This window comes from Thalassophryne amazonica, chromosome 17 (genome assembly GCF_902500255.1).
Source record: "Thalassophryne amazonica chromosome 17, fThaAma1.1, whole genome shotgun sequence".
NCBI lineage: Eukaryota > Metazoa > Chordata > Actinopteri > Batrachoidiformes > Batrachoididae > Thalassophryne > Thalassophryne amazonica.
Window position 1 is genome coordinate 55,630,718 of NC_047119.1, and position 17,234 is coordinate 55,647,951.

Genomic DNA, 17,234 nt, shown 5'->3' on the forward strand with positions numbered 1-17,234 from the left:
ACCCAGGGGGCTATTCAAATGGGCCAACTAGTAACATATCACTCCTGAAAATGATCTTTGGCTTTTCACGTGAGGTAAATCTGCTCTACGATTGGATTTTGGAAAACCATGTGATGGTGAACCAATTCCGATTGGACACTCACATTGCACACATCATCACACAGCTTCTATGAGGAGTACAAAGATGGTCCATGGCTGGCTTGAAAGTCTGCGGAGTTAACTTTTCAGCAAATAAAAAAGTAAGTTTTTATCTCATATCATTAAAAAGTTATTTATAATTTAGTAAAGTTTGGTCTTAGCCCTCGTATACGATGGTGTCGGCCCCAGAGGGTTAATGACAGTCAAAAATATCATTCCCATATTTGTCAAAAGAAAAACTTGATTTGGCAGTTACTTGATAGGGGAAGCATTGAAAATACAATGCAATTCATTTACATTCAGTTATTTGCTGCAAGACTGATACTCTGACACAAATACATACGAGGTCTGTCCATAAAGTATAGGTCCTTTTTATTTTTTTCAAAAACTATATGGATTTCATTCATATGTTTTTACGTCAGACATGCTTGAACCCTCGTGCGCATGCGTGAGTTTTTCCATGCCTGTCGGTGACGTCATTCGCCTGTGAGCACTCCTTGTGGGAGGAGTCGTCCAGCCCCTCGTCGGAATTCCTTTGTCTGAGAAGTTGCTGAGAGACTGGCGCTTTGTTTGATCAAAATTTTTTCTAAACCTGTGAGACACATCGAAGTGGACATGGTTCGAAAAATTAAGCTGGTTTTCAGTGAAAATTTTAACGGCTGATGAGAGATTTTGAGGTGACACTGTCGCTTTAAGGACTTCCCACGGTGCGAGACGTCGCGCAGCGCTCTCAGCAGCGTCGTCAGCCTGTTTCAAGCTGAAAACCTCCATATTTCAGGCTCTATTGATCCAGGACGTCGTGAGAGAACAGAGAAGTTTCAGAAGAAGTCGGTTTCAGCATTTTATCCGGATATTCCACAGGAAAAACACTTCTGTTGGAAGCCTTAAGGACAAGTTGGAACATGTCCAACTGTTAAACAATTTCTCATATACTCACTCCACTGAAAGCCATCAAAAGCCGCCTGGATTTTACAAATGGTTATCAATACGGAGGTGTTTTTCCTGTGCTGCCACTCCGCGCCGGCTGCGTCCCGACGCGCAGACCCGTGCGCACGTCTTTCATTAAAAAAATCTCCTTTAACAGTGGAATATCCGGATAAAATGCTGAAACCGACGACTTCTGAAACTTCTCTGTTCTCTCACGATGTCCTGGATCAATAGAGCCTGAAATGTGGAGGTTTTCAGCTTGAAACAGGCTGATGACGCCGCCTGAGAGCGCAGAGCGACGTCTCGCACCGTGGGAAGTCCTTAAAGCGACAGTGTCACCTCAAAATCTCTCATCAGCCGTTAAAATTTTCACTAAAAACCAGCTTAATTTTTCGAACCGTGTCCACTTCGATGTGTCTCAGGTTTAGAAAAAATTTTGATCAAACAAAGCGCCAGTCTCTCAGCAACTTCTCAGACAAAGGAATTCCGACGAGGGGCTGGACGACTCCTCCCACAAGGAGTGCTCACAGGCGAATGACGTCACCGACAGGCGTGGAAAAACTCACGCATGCGCACGAGGGTTCATGCATGTCTGACGTAAAAACATATGAATGAAATCCATATAGTTTTTGAAAAAAATAAAAAGGACCTATACTTTATGGACAGCCCTCGTATATGGGGTTGGGTGTTGCTATTTAATCTTCTAATTTTCAGAGAATGTAAACATTTCTCTGATTGGATTGAGAGCAGTCACCCAGTCTGCACGCACAAGAAATATTCTCTGTTCCTACTGCAAAACAGTCCCAAACTACTGATCAGACATTATATTCAGTGATAGGTGATGCTTTTTAAACGATTTTTCTTCATAATAATTGATTAATTCATCAACACAGCTGCTCACCTTAGGGGTTCCTGAGCTTGTTCATGCGTGGGGGAGGGACTGACAGATGTACTGCTGCTCCTGATGTGTCTGTGCGGATCATGAGTCAGTTTTTGAGAGCAGATTGCTAAGCGCTTGCCGGCATTTATTATTTAACCCTCCTGGGTCCGAGGGCATTTTTTTTGGACAATTCACTCGCCTCGCATAAATGTTTTATTATTGCTGTTAAAAACTCACCCTGCATCCCACAATCAAGTGGTATGTCTCATAATCTGTACTTTCAGAACATATATGCTATACTGGTGTTTTATAAGTGTAATAAAGGTTTACAATCAGAAATAAGAAAGGAAAAAACAAAGCTGAAATAATTTTCACACATATTTATTCAAAACACACAGCAAACTATAATAAACAACCGTTTTGACACTTTATAAAGGTAGTTTGGGACCTTGTACAAAAGAATGTACAAAATAAAAGTTCTAACAATAAATACAAATGCACATTTTTTGAACATTTGAACAATATATACAAAATGGTCTATGTGTTTTGTTTGTCTTTATGCCACATCTCAAAGCAATTTCTGTCTGCTATTACACAAAGGCTTACAACACAAACTTTTTATTTAAATGGAGTTGACTCCCTCTTGGAATGTGTTCCTGCACTGTAAACAACAGTTTGAGGCCCTGTTCACACCCCCCCCCCCCCCCTTTCATTCATATGCGTAAATGGCACTTTACGAGTGAGAGCAAGAGAGGCTTATTCAACAATATTCACTGGCCAAGTAGTGAATCATTTGTTCCAGAGACACTCTTTGGTCCACCACGTGAGGTTGTATGAGGCCCCCTTATGCTGATCACTTCCATTTATACGTACAGCGCTGCACCTTTATGCATGGAGCCAGAGGGCTATATTCAAACAACATTCACATGCCAAAGAGTAACACATCGCTGCTACTAACAAAATTTGACTTACCATGTGAGACTACTCTGCCCTACAATTGGATATTGGAAAACCATGTGACGGGGAACCAATTCCGATTGCACTCTCACATTGCGCACATCATCGCACAATGGCTATGAGGAGTACAAACATGGTGGATGGCTGGCTTGAAAGTCAGTGGAGTTAACTTTTCAGCAAAAAAACAGTAAGTTTCTACCTCATATCATTCAAAAGTTATTTAGAATTTAGTAAAACTTGTGTTCAGCCATCGTACGAGGTCTATTAGAAAAGTATCCGACATTATTTTTTTCAAAAACCATATGGATTTGAATCACGTGTGATTACATCAGACATGCTTGAACCCTCGTGGGCATGCGAGAGTTTTTTCACGCCTGTCGGTTACGTCATTCGCCTGTGGGCAGTCTTTGAGTGAGGAGTGGCCCACCCTCTCGTCGATTTTTTCATTGTTTAGGAATGGCTCAGAGACTGCTGCTTTGTTTGATCAAAATTTTTTCAAAACTGTAAGGCACAACTGAGTGGACACCATTCGATAAATTCAGCTGGTTTTCGGTAAAAATTTTAACGGCTGATGAGAGATTTTGGTCTGGTAGTGTCGCCGTAAGGGCGGCCCACGACGCCTGACGGCGATCTGTGCTTCGAGGTAGCAGCGTCTCACCGTTTCAAGTTGAAAACTTCCACATTTCAGGCTCTGTTGACCCAGGAAGTCGTCAGAGAACAGAGAACTTTCAGAAGAAGTCAGCATGAGGAGTTTATTCGGACATTCCATTATTAACAGACATTTTGTAATGAAAGAACGTGCGGGCAGAGTCGCATGTCGGGCTGGACCTGACCGCGGGGGGTCGCGACAGGAAAAACACTTCCATTGGAAACCTTAACGGGCAAGTTGGAACATGCCCAAGCTGTTAAACAATTTCTCAGTTACTCACTTGTTGAAAGCCATCAAAAGCCGCCTGAATTTTACAAATGGTTTTCAACACGGAGGTGTTTTTCCTGTCACGGCGCACACAGATTCGCCGAGTCGTCACGAAAATGACTTGGCGAATTTGCGCGCACGTCTTTCATTACAACATGTCCTTAAACAGTGGAATGTCCGCATAAAGTCCTCATGCCGGCCTCTTCTGAATCTTCTCTGTTCTCTCACGATGTCCTGGGTGAATTAAGCCTTAAATTAGGATGTTTTCAGGTCGAAACAGGCCGATGACGGCGCCTGGAAGCGCTGTGCAATGTCCCGCTCCGTGGGAAGTCCTTACACCAACAGAAACACCCCATAATAAAAAAAGAGAGCTTTAAATCAGAAGTGTCTGACTCCGTGGTATAACTCACAAACTCGTAGCTTAAAGCAGATAACCCGTAAGTTGGAGAGGAAATGGCGTCTCACTAATTTAGAAGATCTTCACTTAGCCTGGAAAAAGAGTCTGTTGCTCTATAAAAAAGCCCTCCGTAAAGCTAGGACATCTTTCTACTCATCACTAATTGAAGAAAATAAGAGCAACCCCAGGTTTCTTTTCAGCACTGTAGCCAGGCTGACAAAGAGTCAGAGCTCTATTGAGCTGAGTATTCCATTAACTTTAACTAGTAATGACTTCATGACTTTCTTTGCTAACAAAATTTTAACTATTAGAGAAAAAATTACTCATAACCATCCCAAAGACGTATCGTTATCTTTGGCTGCTTTCAGTGATGCCGGTATTTGGTTAGACTCTTTCTCTCCGATTGTTCTGTCTGAGTTATTTTCATTAGTTACTTCATCCAAACCATCAACATGTTTATTAGACCCCATTCCTACCAGGCTGCTCAAGGAAGCCCTACCATTATTTAATGCTTCGATCTTAAATATGATCAAACTGTCTTTGTTAGTTGGCTATGTACCACAGGCTTTTAAGGTGGCAGTAATTAAACCATTACTTAAAAAGCCATCACTTGACCCAACTATCTTAGCTAATTATAGACCAATCTCCAACCTTCCTTTTCTCTCAAAAATTCTTGAAAGGGTAGTTGTAAAACAGCTAACTGATCATCTGCAGAGGAATGGTCTATTTGAAGAGTTTCAGTCAGGGTTTAGAATTCATCATAGTACAGAAACAGCATTAGTGAAGGTTACAAATGATCTTCTTATGGCCTCGGACAGTGGACTCATCTCTGTGCTTGTTCTGTTAGACCTCAGTGCTGCTTTTGATACTGTTGACCATAAAATTTTATTACAGAGATTAGAGCATGCCATAGGTATTAAAGGCACTGCTCTGCGGTGGTTTGAATCATATTTGTCTAATAGATTACAATTTGTTCATGTAAATGGGGAATCTTCTTCACAGACTAAGGTTAATTATGGAGTTCCACAAGGTTCTGTGCTAGGACCAATTTTATTCACTTTATACATGCTTCCCTTAGGCAGTATTATTAGACGGTATTGCTTAAATTTTCATTGTTACGCAGATGATACCCAGCTTTATCTATCCATGAAGCCAGAGGACACACACCAATTAGCTAAACTGCAGGATTGTCTTATAGACATAAAGACATGGATGACCTCTAATTTCCTGCTTTTAAACTCAGATAAAACTGAAGTTATTGTACTTGGCCCCACAAATCTTAGAAACACGGTTTCTAACCAGATCCTTACTCTGGATGGCATTACCCTGACCTCCAGTAATACTGTGAGAAATCTTGGAGTCATTTTTGATCAGGATATGTCATTCAAAGCGCATATTAAACAAATATGTAGGACTGCTTTTTTGCATTTACGCAATATCTCTAAAATCAGAAAGGTCTTGTCTCAGAGTGATGCTGAAAAACTAATTCATGCATTTATTTCCTCTAGGCTGGACTATTGTAATTCATTATTATCAGGTTGTCCTAAAAGTTCCCTAAAAAGCCTTCAGTTAATTCAAAATGCTGCAGCTAGAGTACTGACGGGGACTAGAAGGAGAGAGCATATCTCACCCATATTGGCCTCTCTTCATTGGCTTCCTGTTAATTCTAGAATAGAATTTAAAATTCTTCTTCTTACTTATAAGGTTTTGAATAATCAGGTCCCATCTTATCTTAGGGACCTCGTAGTACCATATCACCCCAATAGAGCGCTTCGCTCTCAGACTGCAGGCTTACTTGTAGTTCCTAGGGTTTGTAAGAGTAGAATGGGAGGCAGAGCCTTCAGCTTTCAGGCTCCTCTCCTGTGGAACCAGCTCCCAATTCAGATCAGGGAGACAGACACCCTCTCTACTTTTAAGATTAGGCTTAAAACTTTCCTTTTTGCTAAAGCTTATAGTTAGGGCTGGATCAGGTGACCCTAAACCATCCCTTAGTTATGCTGCTATAGACGTAGACTGCTGGGGGGTTCCCATGATGCACTGTTTCTTTCTCCTTTTGCTCTGTATGCACCACTCTGCATTTAATCATTAGTGATCGATCTCTGCTCCCCTCCACAGCATGTCTTTTTCCTGGTTCTCTCCCTCAGCCCCAACCAGTCCCAGCAGAAGACTGCCCCTCCCTGAGCCTGGTTCTGCTGGAGGTTTCTTCCTGTTAAAAGGGAGTTTTTCCTTCCCACTGTAGCCAAGTGCTTGCTCACAGGGGGTCGTTTTGACCGTTGGGGTTTTACATAATTATTGTATGGCCTTGCCTGACAATATAAAGCGCCTTGGGGCAACTGTTTGTTGTGATTTGGCGCTATATAAAAAAATTGATTGAATTGATTGAATTGAATAATCTCTCATCAGCCATTAAACGTTTCACCGAAAACCAGCTTAATTTCTCGAATAGTGTCCACTCGGATATTCCTCACAGGTCCAGAAAAATTTTTGATAAAGCAACGCGCACCGTCTCGAGCAGCGTGTGAAACAAAGGAATTCAGCTGAGAGGGCGGGACCACATCTCACTCAAGGCCTGCCCACAGGGAAATGACGTCACCGACACGCGTGAAAAAACTCACGCATGCACACGAGGGTTCAAGCATGATTGGTGTAATCGCACGTCATTCAAATCCATATAGTTTTTTTAAAAAATAAAAAGGTAGGATACTTTTCTGATAGACCTCGTATACGACAGCGTCTGCCCCAGAGGGTTAACTAAAACAACAGCGAACTGCAGTTTTCTTCAGAAATATGAGCTAACATGGGAAGAAAACTAAGCTAGCTGTTATGGACAGGTTAGGAACAAACAACAGGCTAACATTCCAGAATTTTCCATCACAGACCCACCTTACCTATGAAAGAACTGGGTGATCGACTCTTTGCTTCATTCTCCTGTCTAAGCTTTATTCTTTTTTTTTTCTTTTGCTCTCTGAGCTGTCCTGCCTCATGATGCTGCACTCGCTGTCTCTGTGAAAGTCGCGCTCTGCAGCAGACTGAGCGAGCAGGTGGACTGAACGTTTTTACATAAATACAGAGGGGGGAGGGTGTTAAGAAATGTTTATAAAACAAATAAACTTAGTGTTACCAATACGTTCTAAATAAAATATATGTGTCATTGCAAGTTTATAACTGAGTGTCATATTATTTTGTTATTTTGTCATATTAGTTTTATAATTTTATTAGAGGCCCCTTTTCAGCACCCCATGTGATGGTTTAGCGGTTAGCACTGTTGCCTCACAGGCAGCAAGAAGGTTGTGGGGTAGGGTTGCCAACCATCCCTTGAAAAACGGAATCGTCCCTTATTTGGAAATAAAAGTGTGCGTTCCGTATTGACCTGAAACCGGACGCAGTTTGTCCCGTATTTCTGTGAGAATCAAAAAGTCTGTAAAATGTCAATGGAATTGACTTGCGCTTTATATGGAAACTTACGGTAAATTTGATCCCAGCCTCTCTCCTGCTCTTCACCAATGAGCTGACAGACACGAGTTGACATACAGAATCACTCTTATCTCATTGGTTGAGGGACATCTGCTCGCTAGAAGATCCCGGACGAGAATCATGAGCCGACGACGGTCGTCGGACGACCATAGCAGCATGGCTGATACCGACACAGACACCGACACTGGCACTGCAGATACGCCTACGGACAGCAATGTCTGTAACGTCGTTACTCCTCCTCGAAAAAAACAAAACAAAAAAGAAGCAAAAATACATGGGAAAAGGAAAATGGCTGGATGGAAAAGGTGTGCAACAACATTGTAAGTATTGTAAGTATTGTTTACTTTTTCAGACTTTCACTGTTACATTGTTTTGGATGATATTTTTTTTGTTAATTTATACACTTTTAAGTTAAGCAATAACACGACAGAGAGATTTATTTTTAAAGAATTTTTTTTTTTTATATTTTGAAGCAGGACAGGATGGTCATATTGAAATTGTGAGTGAAAGTTTATTTTGCACTAAAAATAAATTGCTAAATAATAATTTGTTTTCTGCATGTTCATATCATAACAAATGCATGTGTGCATCTACTTAAATTCAGGGTCAAGTCAATAGTCAAATGGTTAAAAATCATTTCACACACACGCTGGGAAGGGTGAAGGCAGTGGTCAGTTGGCCGGTCCATGGAAATAGAGACTGGAATGGACGTCACGTGACTAGCGGCGTGACTAGCGGTGTGCTGCACGGCAGCCGTTACTGAGGGTGGAGAGAGACCTTGAGCCAGTTAAACAGAAGCGATATGAGGAGAAAAAAGGCAGCCAGTGCTTCATCATCAATTGCACGAACCACAAAAACAAATTCTCCAATACTAAAATGAACTGTACAAGAGCCTTAATGTGATTATGTAAAACAAATGTCTATTTTAAAGTCGTTATGCCGCAATTTAATGTCAATATACTGAGACTATAACTCAACGCCATAAGTTCTTTTCATTAAGCTGCGTTCACATGCGGAAACAAAAATGTTTAAATATATTTATGTCTATATATATACTTGCAGCTGTTGTTTAATATGATATGTACATGTGGTCACAGGAGGCATTTAAATTTTAACAGTGTGGTTGGAGGGGATGGAGGAGGTACTTTTTACCCTGACTGAGGGTCAAAAGTCATAAATTCTGAATGGCTTTATATCTACTTGTAATAAAATGTTAGTAAAAATCATATATATGTTGTTGTCATTAAAAGACTAGCAGTAATATTACAGTGGAAAAAGCAGCAAGATAAATGAGCACAATGGCAAAGCATACTTCAGATTAATATTTTAATACATAAGGATTGTTTATCCAGACATGTATGGGTTCGTTAGACCTTTTAATTAGCATGAATACAACTTACAAGCGTCATTTATAAAAATCCATCGAGAATTATGATGACAGGAAAAAAAATCACAGTAAATGAACAGAATGAATATTTTCCACAAATTTCCACACTTTACATAAAACATTTTTTTCTACCTAGACATGTATGGGTTCATTAGAAAGAGCAATTACAGGGCTTTAAAACAAGCCTACTTTTATTAAAATCTGTTAACAAATAGCGACAAAGTGAGAAAAGCAGCACAGTTTGTTGTAATTTCCCCAGATTTCTGCATTTTACATAAACCTTTTTTTTTTCACCCACACATGCATAGGTGCATTGGAAAGAGCTTTCAAAGGGCTTTGAAACAAGCCTACATTTATTAAAATCCATTAAGAAATACTGACACTAGTGCAATCAGTTTATTATTGATGAGCTGCACATTTCCACCCTTAGTAATGGCGCCCTCCTGTCCTGAGTGACGCTAATAGATAGAGGCACGCATTTCCATGGGCCGGTCAGCCCTGCCAGTGAGGTGTCCCTTATTTATTTTTCAGAGAGTTGGCAACCCTATTGTGGGGTTGTTTCCCACTTGGTCCTTTCTGTGGGGAGTTTGCATGTTCTAATGTTCATGACTCTTCCCTCCAGGTGTTCCAGCTTCCTCTTACTTCCAAAGACATGCGGGTCAGGTGAACTGGAAAATCTAAATCCACTGTAGTGTCCCATAGCAAGCTGTACTCAAAGTTTATGAAATGTAGCAACATCCACCTGGTGGAGATAATTGCTCCATTAACGCTAGAAACTCTCCAAGAGCTCCAGTGTGTACAATGTTTGGACAGCAGAGAAAAAAATAAACAAAGAAAATTTTTACCTTTTGGCCCCAATAACATTGACCTTTCCCAGAACTAATTCTTCAAAGACAATGGCCTTCATCCACACACCATGTCTGAAAATTATCTTTCTTGTTTGGCACTGCATGTCATTTTTCAGGATCTTATCTTTTTAATGCTGCAGCAGTCCACATTGAATGAGAGTGGTGTGGTGAAGGACAACCATCTTACAAAATCTGTGACCATCCGCCACTGAGAGTAATGATGGGAGGGTCGGAACAAGTTGAAGGAGTAATCGCATTAAAAAAAAAAAAATCCCTTATTTTCTTTTAGTTGGAGTGTTTTGAGATGTGAACAAGTGGGTGCAATGGAGGTTGTTCAAATAAATAGAAGATGAAGGTCCCTATGATTAAAAACAGAAAAATGTAATTCTGGCAGTTCAACAGACTGAATTGAGGAGACGCAGGTGGGCAGATTATGACGCAGTAGAATATTTAGCTGGAGATACCTGTGTGGTTGGAAGTGAAAGAGATGGAAACTCTGTTATTAATCATTAAATGTCCTTGCACCGTCAGGTGACACTGTAAAGTGGGAAATGATGTACAGAGTGGGTGAAGGGGGGAGAAAGGATGGAAGGAAGTGAGAGTGAAGAATGAAAGATGTTGATAAAACATCAAATATGTGAACCGGTGAAGGATATAGAAATGTAAAGATGAACAGGTGAGTAATTTGAGAAATGTATGTTTGTGCTTGAGTCATCTTCCAACAAACCTGCTATATACACAGTGGATGACCACAGAATTGGCCTATGCATAGTATTACCGAGTACAGTATGTGATACCTTTGGCATCAGTTCTACTGTTTGAGTTCATCATCAGCCCATATAAAAAAAAAAAAAAAATTATGAACAGTTTAAAAAAATTTTTTTTTAAATACCACCAGCGATTTTGCTGCTTAAGATTCATCCTTTTCATATTACTTATTTTGTGAACCATAATTTTTGCATATTTCCTGCTTCTCACATTTCACCCTGATTAAAGTGAACAAATCTGTGCACATTGTCTGCGCTGTGTGAAGCATGGCTCTCAGCACAGGTTCCAGGAGTTGCTGGTGGTTAGGGATGGAACCGAGCCGATCCCAGATAGGTATCGGGTTCCGAAACGGACGTAATTCACATATCGGAAAATACCAATCCAACCTGTGACATTTTCTGATACCAGAGAAGAGCCACTGTGAATCCTCTCAACTGCTGTTTTTTGCTCTCTGTTTGTTTACTGCCGAGCGGGAGGAGGAGAGGGGGAGGTTTTTGAAGCCGGGCTGTTTGACAGCGCTCTCTTCTGCAGTGTTCTAGCTGCAGTTAGCGGCAAATTTCTGCCCGGCTCTCGGGTTGAAATTGTGTGTTCGTCAAGCAAGAATTTTCCGAAAAATTAACTGAATTGTTGCTCAAAATGTGTGCTAAAACGTTAGCTGCTTCACTGTCCTGAGGCTGTCAAACGCGATGAAAAGCCAGCTCAGCATGCAGCCGAGGAGGAGCTGAAAAGAGATTCTGTCCACTGAAAGGGAAAAAAAGTCTCCAATAAAATCCTGCACGTGAGCATCGGTGATGATACATTTATTTTACAGTTGAAAGACTTCATGTTTCCAAAAAGTTTGAAGTTTGCGCACCACGAAAACAGCGAAAGAGAAAGAAAAAGAGAGACAGAGGGACAGAAACCGACAGAGACAGACAGAGAGAGACAGAGGATGTAATTTTAAATTTTTACTCTGTAACTTTTGCTTTGACAATGTAAACTTGTATCTCATAATAAAAAAGCTCCACTAAAATTGAAAATTGTGAAGGAGAGACAGACAGAGAGTGCTGTCTTTTCTCTTTAAGTCTATAAAAATAAGGCTATAAAAGTCTATAAAAATTCTTTCACCAAAACATCAAATCTAGGCTTTCATCTTAGATACACTCTCTGGCAAATTGTAGCTCAACTTTCAGGTCTCCTTTTTAAGAAAATCCTCATATAAATTCAACAATAATGATAATAATAATATTAAAGCAAATGGAGCTCTGGTATTGGATCGGAAAAGTAACGATACTGGCAGATATCCAAATTCAGGTATCGGGACTGGATTGGAGTGAAAAATTGCGGATCGTGCGTCCCTCCTGGTAGTTCAATTTATATGAATTAGACACAGTAATCATTTACTGTAGCAAAAACATGATGTATGAAGAAGTGGTAACAATTTCTCTTTCTTTCTTGGGTGTTAAAAGTTGAACCAAGAAGATGATGGATAGTTGGAAATCAAACCAGAAGGTAAGGATTAGAGTTCAAATAAAATGCACTGCAATTAATTAATCAGTAATTGTACTGATGCCAGATCAACCACTGAGATGGGACATACCCACATGACCTGGAAGCAGTTTTTAGAATTCACAAGTTCCAATGCAGACAGTAAACACATCAGTGCAGTTTAATATCAGTCAGACTTGATGCAGCATGAGAGATGGACACGGACACTTCGCTGTGTGCCGGTGTACAAGGCAGGCGGCTCATGCTGAGTAACAATATAAGAGCAGACATCAGTGCATATGGCATGTTAAATGTCAGACTACATCTTAAATGTCAGAATTCAATAATAAAACACAAAGTGGGTTAATGCAGCTGTTTATTGTGGGTAAACAAGATGGATAACATCTTGGATGAGTGTATTTTCTATGTAGAAACTTGGTGACAATCAGTTATTGCAGATAGGTTCACTAAAGAATGCAAACATTGCACACAAAAGTAAATGCCATTTGTAATAGAGGACTCGATGATTGTAGTTCAGAGCAATGAATTGTAAATCAGAGCAATGAACTTTCGAGCAAAACGTCCAACCAGATCACCGTTTACAATCATTGTTTCTGGTAATTTTCAACTTTGCAGCATGTAGTGAACACTGCATATATCCCGCTCCTGTTTACATTACTTAATTGCGTCAGTGCCAGCGCCCATTCACAAGTGGTGACAGGTGAAGTCACACCCCTCCAAACTCCAGCAGCAGAGTCTGCACCCACTCAGTTCCACGTATTTCTACGGGCGATAGGACCTGAGGGGTTGTGCTCTGGCTGTGTTGCATATTGAATTTTATTTAGGCGTCCATGTTAACAGATTAAACCCCTGCAAACAGGAGGCAGCAGCAGCATGTGTTGTATGACATGACAAGCTCCTATCTACAGAACAGACCCAGCTTCTACTTTTTTCATACTAAATAGACAGAAAAATGATTTGCAGACAGAAATGCTGTTATATATGCATATGTATATGTGTATGTGTATAGGTATGTGTGTGCATATATGTATCAATCAATCAATCAATTTTATTTATATAGCGCCATATCACAACAAACAGTTGCCCCAAGGCGCTTTATATTGTAAGTCAAGGCCATACAATAATTACGTAAAAACCCCAACGGTCAAAACGACCCCCTGTGAGCAAGCACTTGGCTACAGTGGGAAGGAAAAACTCCCTTTTAACAGGAAGGAACCTCCAGCAGAACCAGGCTCAGGGAGGGGCAGTCTTCTGCTGGGACTGGTTGGGGCTGAGGGAGAGAACCAGGAAAAAGACATGCTGTGGAGGGGAGCAGAGATCAATCACTAATGATTAAATGCAAAGTGGTGCATACAGAGCAAAAAGAGAAAGAGACACTCAGTGCATCATGGGAACCCCCCAGCAGTCTACGTCTATAGCAGCATAACTAAGGGATGGTTCAGGGTCACCTGATCCAGCCCTAACTATAAGCTTTAGCAAAAAGGAAAGTTTTAAGCCTAATCTTAAAAGTAGAGAGGGTGTCTGTCTCCCTGATCTGAATTGTGAGCTGGTTCCACAGGAGAGGAGCCTGAAAGCTGAAGGCTCTGCCTCCCATTCTACTCTTATAAACCCTAGGAACTACAAGTAAGCCTGCAGTCTGAGAGCGAAGCGCTCTATTGGGGTGATATGGTACTATGAGGTCCCTAAGATAAGATGGGACCTGATTATTCAAAACCTTATAAGTAAGAAGAAGAATTTTAAATTATATTCTATGTGTATGCGTGTATGTGTGTATGGGTGATTCTTAGACTACGGGCACTTATTATGTCCTTTGATCATATTGTATGAAAAACAGAAAAAAGGGGAAATTTCACACTTTTATAGTTATCTTTACAATGAAAGTGTTAAGAAATTTGTTCTAGTAGTCTATGATGACTTTTTCACCTTTTTTCAGCATCATTATATGCAAATATTGCCGTTTTGTGCTTGTCCCACACCCAGACTTTTGATCTTCAATGATAAAAATGAATGGTAAAGAAACGTTTTTTCTAATGTTTTAAAATATCTCTGAATAAAATATCAGTAAAATAATCAAAACATAATTGGGGTATTCAATGTCATACAATTGTTGTGATTTTTTTAAACAAAATGTAGTTGTCCCACACTATTGCCGTAATTTCCCCCACAACACTGTAATGTCCCTAAACAGCTTGTATGAAAGATTGTTTGGGTAGTTTCTATGGAGATAAACAGTGACATCAGAGCACATGTATATAGCGCCAAATCACAACAAACAGTTGCCCCAAGGCGCTTTATATTGTAAGGCAATGGTGTGGTGGAAATTACATTTACAAGGCCAATAGTGCCCGTAGTTAAAGAATCACCCGTATATGTATGTGTATGTACGAGGGCTGTCAATAAAGTGTAGGTCCTTTTTGTTTTTTTCAAAAGCTATATGGATTTCATTCATATGTTTTTACGTCAGACATGCTTGAACCCTCGTGCGCATGTGTGAGTTTTTCCACGCCTGTCGGTGACGTCATTCACCTGTGAGCACGCCTTGTGGGAGGAGTCGTCCAGCCCCTCGTCGGAATTCCTTTGTCTGAGAAGTTGCTGAGAGACTGGCGCTTTGATCAAAATTTTCTCGAAACCTGTGAGGCACATCAAAGTGGACATGGTTCGAAAAATTAAGCTGGTTTTCGGTGAAAATTTTAACAACTGATGAGAGATTTTGAGGTGATACTGTCGCTTTAAGGACTTCCCATGGAGCGGGACGTCGCGCAGCGCTCCCAGGCGCCGTTGTCAGCCTGTTTCAAGCTGAAAACCTCCACATTTCAGGCTCTATTGATCCACGACGTCGTGAGAGAACAGAGAAGTTTCAGAAGAAGTCAGTTTCAGCATTTTATCCGGATATTCCACTGTTAAAGGAGATTTTTTTAATGAAAGACGTGCGGACGGATCCGCACGTCGGGACGCAGCCGGCGCGGTGCGGCGGCACAGGAAAAACACCTCCGTGTTGATAACCATTTGTAAAATCCAGGCAGCTTTTGATGGCTTTCAGTGGAGTGAGTATATGAGAAATTGTTTAACAGCTGGGCATGTTCCAACTTGTCCTTAAGGCTTCCAACAGAAGTGTTTTTCCTGTGGTGGAGCGTCGCGGCGGCTGCGAGCCGACGCTGCAATCCGTATATTATATGTGTGTGTATATATATATATATATATATATATATATATATATATATATACGAGGTCTGTCAATAAAGTATAGGTCCTTTTTATTTTTTTCAAAAACTATATGGATTTCATTCATATGTTTTTACGTCAGACATGCTTGAACCCTCGTGCACATGCGTGAGTTTTTCCACGCCTGTCGGTGACGTCATTCGCCTGTGAGCACTCCTTGTGGGAGGAGTCATCCAGCCCCTCGTCGGAATTCCTTTGTCTGAGAAGTTGTTGAGAGACTGGCGCTTTGTTTGATCAAAATTTTTTCTAAACCTGTGAGACACATTGAAGTGGACACGGTTCGAAAAATTAAGCTGGTTTTCAGTGAAAATTTTAACGGCTGATGAGAGATTTTGAGGTGATACTGTCGCTTTAAGGACTTCCCACGGTGCGAGACGTCGTGCAGCGCTCTCAGGTGCCGTCTTCAGCCTGTTTCAAGCTGAAAACCTCCACATTTCAGGCTCTATTGATCCAGGACGTCGTGAGAGAACAGAGAAGTTTCAGAAGAAGTCGGTTTCAGCATTTTATCCAGATATTCCACTGTTAAAGGAGATTTTTTTTAATGAAAGACGTGCGGACGGATTGCAGCGTCGGCTTGCAGCTGCCGCGACGCTCCGCCACAGGAAAAACACCTCCGTTGGAAGCCTTAAGGACAAGTTGGAACATGTCCTGCTGTTAAACAATTTCTCATATACTCACTCCACTGAAAGCCATCAAAAGCCGCCTGGATTTTACAAATGGTTATCAACACGGAGGTGTTTTTCCTGTGCCGCCACACCGCCCGACGCGCGGACCCGTCCGCACGTCTTTCATTAAAAAAATCTCCTTTAACAGTGGAATATCCGGATAAAATGCTGAAACCGACTTCTTCTGAAACTTCTCTGTTCTCTCACGACGTTCTGGATCAACAGAGCCTGAAATGTGGAGGTTTTCAGCTTGAAACAGGCTGATGATGGCGCCTGAGAGCGCTGCGTGACGTCTCGCACCGTGGGGAAGTCCTTAAAGCGACAGTATCACCTCAAAATCTCTCATCAGCCATTAAAATTTTCACTGAAAACCAGCTTAATTTTTCGAACCGTGTCCACTTCGATGTGTCTCACAGGTTTAGAAAAAATTTTGATCAAACAAAGCTCCAGTCTCTCAGCAAATTTTCAGACAAAGGAATTCCGACGAGGGGCTGGACGACTCCTCCCACAAGGAGTGCTCACAGGCGAATGACGTCACCGACAGGCGTGGAAAAACTCACGCATGCGCACGAGGGTTCAAGCATGTCTGACGTAAAAACATATGAATGAAATCCATATAGTTTTTGAAAAAAATAAAAAGGACCTATACTTTATTGACAGACCTCGTATATATATATATATATATATATATATATATATATATATATATATATATATATTCTATTTCTACCTCATTTTCTTATTTTATTGTACTGTTACAAGTATTATTATTTTTATTGCTTATCCTTGCACATGCTGTTTGATGAACATTTTCCTCTACTTGCACCCATCTTGTGTGTTTTTTAAGAGCTGACATAACGTGAATTTCTCCTCTGTGAGATCAATAAAGTTTATCTTTATCTTTATCTTTAAATTTTGACATCATACGCCAACAATAAATAACACCTTTTTACTGGACTTTCCATGACTTTGGGGAAAAAAACTCAAATGTATAGAATTTTATTTCAAACCATTTCAGTGAGTCTGTTCAGTAACAAAAAGTCTCGGTAACACTTTATATTAACTACACGCTATAAAGCATTAGTAAAGCATTTATAAAGTGTAAGTACATAGTTAAGTAACTACTTGTAAAACATTTACAAAGCTTTCTTTTTTATTAGCTAGTCA